Source organism: Trachemys scripta, chromosome 1, assembly GCF_013100865.1.
Source record: "Trachemys scripta elegans isolate TJP31775 chromosome 1, CAS_Tse_1.0, whole genome shotgun sequence".
Classification (NCBI taxonomy): Eukaryota; Metazoa; Chordata; order Testudines; family Emydidae; genus Trachemys; species Trachemys scripta.
Window position 1 is genome coordinate 189,330,359 of NC_048298.1, and position 7,722 is coordinate 189,338,080.

A 7,722-nucleotide genomic window follows, 5' to 3' on the forward strand; every position below is an offset into this window, starting at 1 on the left:
ACATGTTGGCTTATAGTTTCAAAGTATCCCATATCTACATGATATCCCTGAGTACTGGTTTTCCATTTGGATCTCTGAATTAACTGGAAAATATTTAAAGTCACTTGTATGCAGACAGCTCCCTATTGATTCTGAATTTGAGCAGGCTCACATACATCGTTTATTCAAAAAGTACATCCAATATATTGCACTCATGACATGTGCTTCCAATACTCTGTTTTCAGATAAATATATAAGAACAGATGACCAAAACCTCCCTCATTTTGTCTAATCACACAGATAGCTGTGTTAGACATCATAACATGACCCATGGAGGATGACAGTATCACAGGACAACTACAATTTTGTATGCAGGCTGATTAGAAACTCTCACATTTGTACATTCTGTTTTTGGTGCTCTGCATGTGTCGGATGGAGCTCAGAATCAGGCCCTTACTGATTTATCATATATTACAAGGAATCATAGAATATCAGGGTTGGAAGGGACCTCAGGAGGTCATCTAGTCCAACCCCCTGCTCAAAGCAGGACCAATCCCCAGACAGATTTTTACCCCAGTTCCCTAAATGGCCCCCTCAAGGATTGAACTCACAATCCTGGGTTTAAAGGGGTCACCCTCCCCTTCGGGGAATCAAACCCTGGTCTCCTGTGTGACAGGCGGGGATACTCACCACTATACTAATGAGGAAAGGGGCACGGTGAGTGTACACAGCTCCAAGAGACCAGCTATGGTCAGCATACAATGTAATAGCAATGAACAATATTACAAGATACAAGCCAGAATGCAGGTGGGTTACCAAGTGAGATTCTATGGGCTGTGCTATACAGGTCAAACTAGAGACTAGATTATCAGAATGGTCTTTGGGCCACAAAATCTATGAAATCTGTACAATGTGAGATAGACCTCTGTATAAAACTCCACTAGCAATGTCTGCCTAGATACATTGGTCCAAATTCTGCATTGATTTACAACCTGTGCAATCCCTGTTTTAGTCATTTGGGCTCCATGAGTTGTAACTCAGTGCAGAATAGGGTCCTTAAGAGAACACTGGGATGGCCCTTGTATATCTATATCTAGTCATGCTGATATGGTTATTGAAATTAAAATGGAAAAATGAATGGGGATAAGTAATGGTCAACAATAAACCCAATGTGTTTTAAATTTAGCAGCATAATGTAGTTAATAGGGCACCTGACTAAAAGTCAGGAGCTATGAGTTCTATTCCCCTTCACTCATTGGGTAGCTGCTTTAGGCCTCGCCCTTCATTTTTCTGTATCTTAGTTTCTCCATTTGTTCAAATAGGGATAATATTACTTATTCACCTTTGAAAAGCACGTTGAAATCAGTGGATGAAAAGCACTAAATATGATAACTTTAGGATGAGATTTGAGGATTATTGTTTAACAAAACTTGATTTTACTGCAAACATTGATTTAAAATACCTTAATTATAATAGAATTTCCGTGAAATGTCTGGTTCACTTTCTTTCATTGTTTGCAATTGCATAGAAATCTTCATTTAGAAATCCAATTTTTGGGTTAACTTCCTTGTACGTTTGTGAGAAAATAAACTTAAGAGCATGCACAATGACTCAATATCTCAATAGTTTCAGTTTCCTATGAATTAAAAAAAAGGGCCAATTTTTTTTTTTTTTTGAAAAAAAAGTTTGCTACAGTATGTTAATTTTTAATTTAAAAATGGGCCACTTTTCCAGCAAGCATGGGCATTTTTGAGCAAACACAATACACTTCCATTCAGAAATGAGTGAAAATGGGCCTATTTTTCAAGCCAGAGTGCCAGTCACCTAAAAAATATGCAAAAAGGCACATTTTCACTAGAAAAACAACCATTCCACTGAGACCTCAAATAAAGCATATTTTAAGGCATTGCAAAATTGCATAAAAGGAACAGATGAACATTTTTTCAAAAGAAATCCCATGAAACAAAAAAATTGTGAATTTTCTAGACTAAAAGAGAAACTGAACTTTGAGTAGTTTTTGGAAGGCACAGTTGATCCAGCATACATAATCTGCAGCAAATTTTCAGAACAAATGGTTCAGAAATGTAGTTCAAAGAAAGAAAACCTAGTTTATTGCCTATTTTACACAAATGCATCCTTCCATGGAACTGAATCATTTCTTTGGACTTTTTATCAATATTGACACAGTTGAAATAAAACAAACTGTCGTCAGATAAAAAGCTGATAACAGAATATGCCGTTTACAACTACATGAGACCATATACAGTTCCTTGAAATTATCTGTGAAATCATTTTAACTTTATTTTCTTTTTGGTAAAGAACTCTTAATTGAGGATATAATGTAAAATTTCTCAGGATTAAGACAATGCACTTAAGCTGCAGGGTCCTCTTAGAGAGTTTGTTCTGGTATAAATCTGCTATCCTGTAACTCTGATTATAAACACTCTCTACAGGATATGCACCTGGTTCTGGGCTGGTGTATATTATTTCACTCCCCCAAAAAACTTTATAAAGAGAATACACCACATTTCAACAGCAATATAAATAATGTTGCAGTTTGGGATCTCTTGTGCTGCTTTAATTTTTTTTTCTTTCTTTTTCATCTGAACTGAACCACACCTCTCTAAAAATACTCATTTTCTTAATGAAAACCATATTTTAAAGCATTTTTTGTATGCATGACCTGCTGACATGCCTGCACAATCTTTAATGTCAGTTTCAGACGACACGTGTCTTATGAAAGTCTGGGACCCAGCTCTCGTCTGGGCCTGAGAGATCTGTCCCACATCTTTATGAGAAAGAGGGACAAAAACTTCTGTTTTTGGCATTTTATATTGGAGTCTGTTTTAAGCTAGGAGGGAAAAAAATAGCAACGTAGAGTCTAGACAGAAGAGATTGGGTTGAAATCTGGAAGCTATTCAGTGAGGCTACAGCACATGGCAGCTTGACTGCAGCAAGGGATCACATTACACTGCCTAATTACACATGAAAAATGTACACATCACTTTTCTTAAATGCTTGGAAAAATAGATGTTCAGATGGCAATTGTGAACTGTAGTAACTGAGCCAGTTGTACATAGTTGGAACATTTCACAAATGGCATTTCAAAAGCCTGCGTGCTTTTTTACAATGTAATTTTTTTTGTATGTTCATAAAATAAATTCTAAAAAAGGTAGTCTAAATTTAGCAGATGGTTGCATTGTAAAGGAAATATTTAAAAATACAACATGTGAGACGGAAGAATAAGAGCCTGATCCTGAGCCCTTTTAATTCAATAGCAAACGTAAATAGATTTCCACGGGACAAGGGTTGAACCCTAGGGTCCCCATCTAGCACATGTTCTGAACTGTACTTACATAGCCCCCAAAACGTATCCTCACTCAGTGTTAGCAAATCACATTTTAGATCTTCAATGGGACTACTCATGTGAATAAAGTTAAGTACATGCCTAAATGTTAGTAGAATCATGTCCTGGGATTGTGTGTATATAACTTGTCTACGAAATGTCTAGAACACGAGAATCAGAGGAGCATGCACACACGCAGCCACCCACCCACCTCTCCACCCACTGACTTTAATAAATTCGATTTTTTCCTTAGACATTTCTTGTCTATTATGAACTCATCAGTTTCAGTGATACACCACAATAATTTAGAAATATGTTATCATAATATAATGCATCATTTCAATTGGTCTGAATGGTTCCTGTTCCTCTCTAATATAAATATAAACATTTAAGAAGACTACTTTCCGGGAAAAAATGCCATTCTTCTAGATATTTTCAGAGATTAACTATTTAAATTCTTCATCAGTAGCAAAACATAAAATATTAGATTTGCAGGAGAAAATGTTCAAGGTTATGTCTTTCTGTGCATACTTCAGTCTTTTCTAGAAGAATCCACTGCAACAGAAAATGAAGATAAAGGTCCATTAGATGCATTAGGGCCCATTTCTGCAACTTTTGCATTAAATGATTTACTCCTGCAAGTAAGTATTTGAACAACATGACTTAGGGTTCTTCATGGGTTTTGGTTCAGATCCATTTTGAGGGAATAGCTTCCTTAATTATGTCTATATAGTAAACTTTTTTCTAAAAATCATTCTTATTTAAAATGCTTCAATCAATTTACTATTTAAAAGTAAGAAAGGAGCATAAATGCTGCCAAATTAAGTGCAAGAATGTAATAAGAAAAGCCAAAGAGGAGTTTGAAGAACGGCTAGCCAAAAACTCCAAAGGTAATAACAAAATGTTTTTTAAGTACATCAGAAGCAGGAAGCCTGCTAAACAACCAGTGGGGCCCCTTGATGATCGAGATACAAAAGGAGCGCTTAAAGACGATAAAGTCATTGCGGAGAAACTAAATGGATTCTTTGCTTCAGTCTTCATGGCTGAGGATGTTAGGGAGATTCCCAAACCTGAGCTAGCTTTTGTAGGTGACAAATCTGAGGAACTGTCATGGATTGAAGTGTCACGAGAGGAGGTTTTGGAATTAATTGATAAACTTAACATTAACAAGTCACCGGGATCAGATGGCATTCACCCAAGAGTTCTGAAAGAACTCAAATGTGAAGTTGCGGAACTGTTAACTAAGGTTTGTAACCTGTCCTTTAAATCGGCTTCTGTATCCAATGACTGGAAGTTAGCTAATGTAACGCCAATATTTAAAAAGGGCTCTAGAGGTGATCCCGGCAATTACAGACTGGTAAGTCTAACGTCTGTACCGGGCAAATTAGTCGAAACAATAGTTAAGAATAAAATTGTCCGACACATAGAAAAACATAAACTGTTGAGCAATAGTCAACATGGTTTCTGTAAAGGGAAATAGTGTCTTACTAATCTATTAGAATTCTTTGAAGGGGTCAACAAACATGTGGACAGGGGAGATCCAGTGGACATAGTGTACTTAGATTTCCAGAAAGCCTTTGACAAGGTCCCTCACCAAAGGCTCTTATGTAAATTAAGCTGCCATGGGATAAAAGGGAAGGTCCTTTCATGGATTGAGAACTGGTTAAAAGAGAGGGAACAAAGGGTAGGAATAAATGGTAAATTCTCAGAATGGAGAGGGGTAACTAGTGGTGTTCCCCAAGGGTCAGTCCTCGGACCGATCCTATTCAACTTATTCATAAATGATCTGGAGAAAGGGGTAAACAGTGAGGTGGCAAAGTTTGCAGATGATACTAAACTGCTAAAGATAGTTAAGTCCAAAGCAGACTGTGAAGAACTTCAAAAAGATCTCACAAAACTAAGTGATTGGGCAACAAAATGGCAAATGAAATTTAATGTGGATAAATGTAAAGTAATGCACATCAGAAAAAATAACCCCAACTATACATACAATATGATGGGGGCTAATTTAGCTACAACAAGTCAGGAAAAAGATCTTGGAGTCATCGTGGATAGTTCTCTGAAAATGTCCACGCAGTGTGCAGAGGCGGTCAAAAAAGCAAACAGGATGTTAGGAATCATTAAAAAGGGGATAGAGAATAAGACTGAGAACATATTATTGCCCTTATATAAATCGATGGTACACCCTCATCTTGAATACTGCATACAGATGTGGTCTCCTCATCTCAAAAAAGATATACTGGCACAAAAAAGGTTCAGAGAAGGGCAACTAAAATCATTAGGGGTTTGGAATGGGTCCCATATGAGGAGAGATTAAAGAGGCTAGGACTCTTCAGCTTGGAAAAGAGGAGACTAAGGGGGGATATGATAGAGGTATATAAAATCATGAGTGATGTGGAGAAAGTGGATAAGGAAAAGTTATTTACTTATTCCCATAATACAAGAACTAGGGGTCATCAAATGAAATTAATAGGCAGCAGGTTTAAAACAAATAAAAGGAAGTTCTTCTTCACGCAGCGCACAGTCAACTTGTGGAACTCCTTACCTGAGAAGGTTGTGAAGGCTAGGACTATAACAGAGTTTAAAAGAGAACTGGATAAATTCATGGTGGTTAAGTCCATTAATGGCTATTAGCCAGGATGGATAAGGAATGGTGTCCCTAGCCTCTGTCTGTCAGAGGATGGAGATGGATGGCAGGAGAGAGATCACTTGATCATTGCCTGTTAGGTTCACACCCTCTGGGGCACCTGGCATTGGCCACTGTTGGTAGACAGGATACCGGGCTAGATGGACGTTTGGTCTGACCCGGTATGGCCTTTCTTATGTTCTTATGTTCTAAAGGCAGGCTGGCAAGGAAAGACTCAGCTGATAGGCTCTTCAAGCTGTGCAAGGAACTCCAATTGAACTGTTGCTCTGAATAAGCACTGAGGAGAAAATAGACACCTGAAACTACTACAATAACAATGCTCCCAGTTTGACTATGCCATCTGAGTATCTACCAATACTTAATTTCTGGTGGCAATGAGCGGTCAGACCTTGACCGAACTACTAATCCATCCTAGACCAAGATGAAAGAATATCACATAGAGTTTCATTCCAGTTGTTACTACACCTCTAACCTGATATAACGCTGTCCTCGGGAGCCAAAAAATCTTACCGCGTTATAGGTGAAACTGTGTTATATCGAACTTGCTTTGATCCGCCGGAGTGCGCAGCCCCATGCCCCCAGAGCACTGCTTTACCACGTTATATCCGAATTCGTGTTATATCATGTCGCTTTATATCGGGGTAGAGCTGTATTATTACTGGAGATGGAGTCAAAATGAAATAACTAACCAACCCATCCAGCAGAAAAGTCCTTTTGAAATGAATATGACAGTTTATGGAAATCAGAAGAAGAGGCTTCCTGGCTCAGTTGGACAAACCTTGCAATTCTGACTACTTTTACTGAAGCTCTGTTTTGTCACTCTGGGTATACTACCACAATACCCTGCAGTGCCTTGTTAATCTTTCTCCTTTTATGGCATTGCTGAGGAAAAGGTGCACAACTGTTTAAATAGATCACTTTTGTTGGAATCCTAAAACACTAGCAAAGTTCCAGGAGGAGACATATCTGTTAAACTGTAGTTAAGTAGATGCTTACACACTCTGTTGATAACTAATGTACAAGTACATATGTGAACCCAAAACTGTTATAGTCATCACAGTAGCAACTTTAATACCTGCTCTGGCATGTATCATACTGGGTCTGCTGGGAGGTCGGAAGTGGGGAAAGGCAGAGTACCATCTCAGGAGGTCTGCAAACCTTGTGCTCCACGGGGTCTCGGTTTTACACTGTAGTGAGAGTTAGGTGGTAGGCTCGTAGTGGAAGAAAGAGGTGATGTCCTTAGATCTACCGCTACATTAATTCACAAACCATTTCCCTCTCATGGACCAGACGGGCACGAACCCTGGGGAGTAGTGCTTCCTTCCATTGATAGCCTCCCCAGAACTCTCTGGCACACAGACCAGTAAAAGGGGTGTGCACTGAGCTAAGAATTTGGCCCTGTATCAACATTAGAAAGACACTTGTCCTATACACCATTGTGTCACTGTGATCTATGAGAGCACTTGCTGCTCTGACAATTCTCTCACTGCTTAAGCCCCCAACCCTCCAAAGACTCAAACTCACAAGTAATTTATTAGATTGATAGCAGATTATACAATTAATTAGCTATTTATGATGAATTTTAAATCAAGTTAATGAAACATTTTCTCTTCTGCGGATATTCTAAAAAAGGCCAGTGGCAGAGGAGGAGGAGGAATGATCACAGGAAACAAATCACTTCCTGCGGTCATTTCTCTGACCACAGCTCTGCTATTTTTAACAAATCTTATTAAAAATTACAATCCTGTCT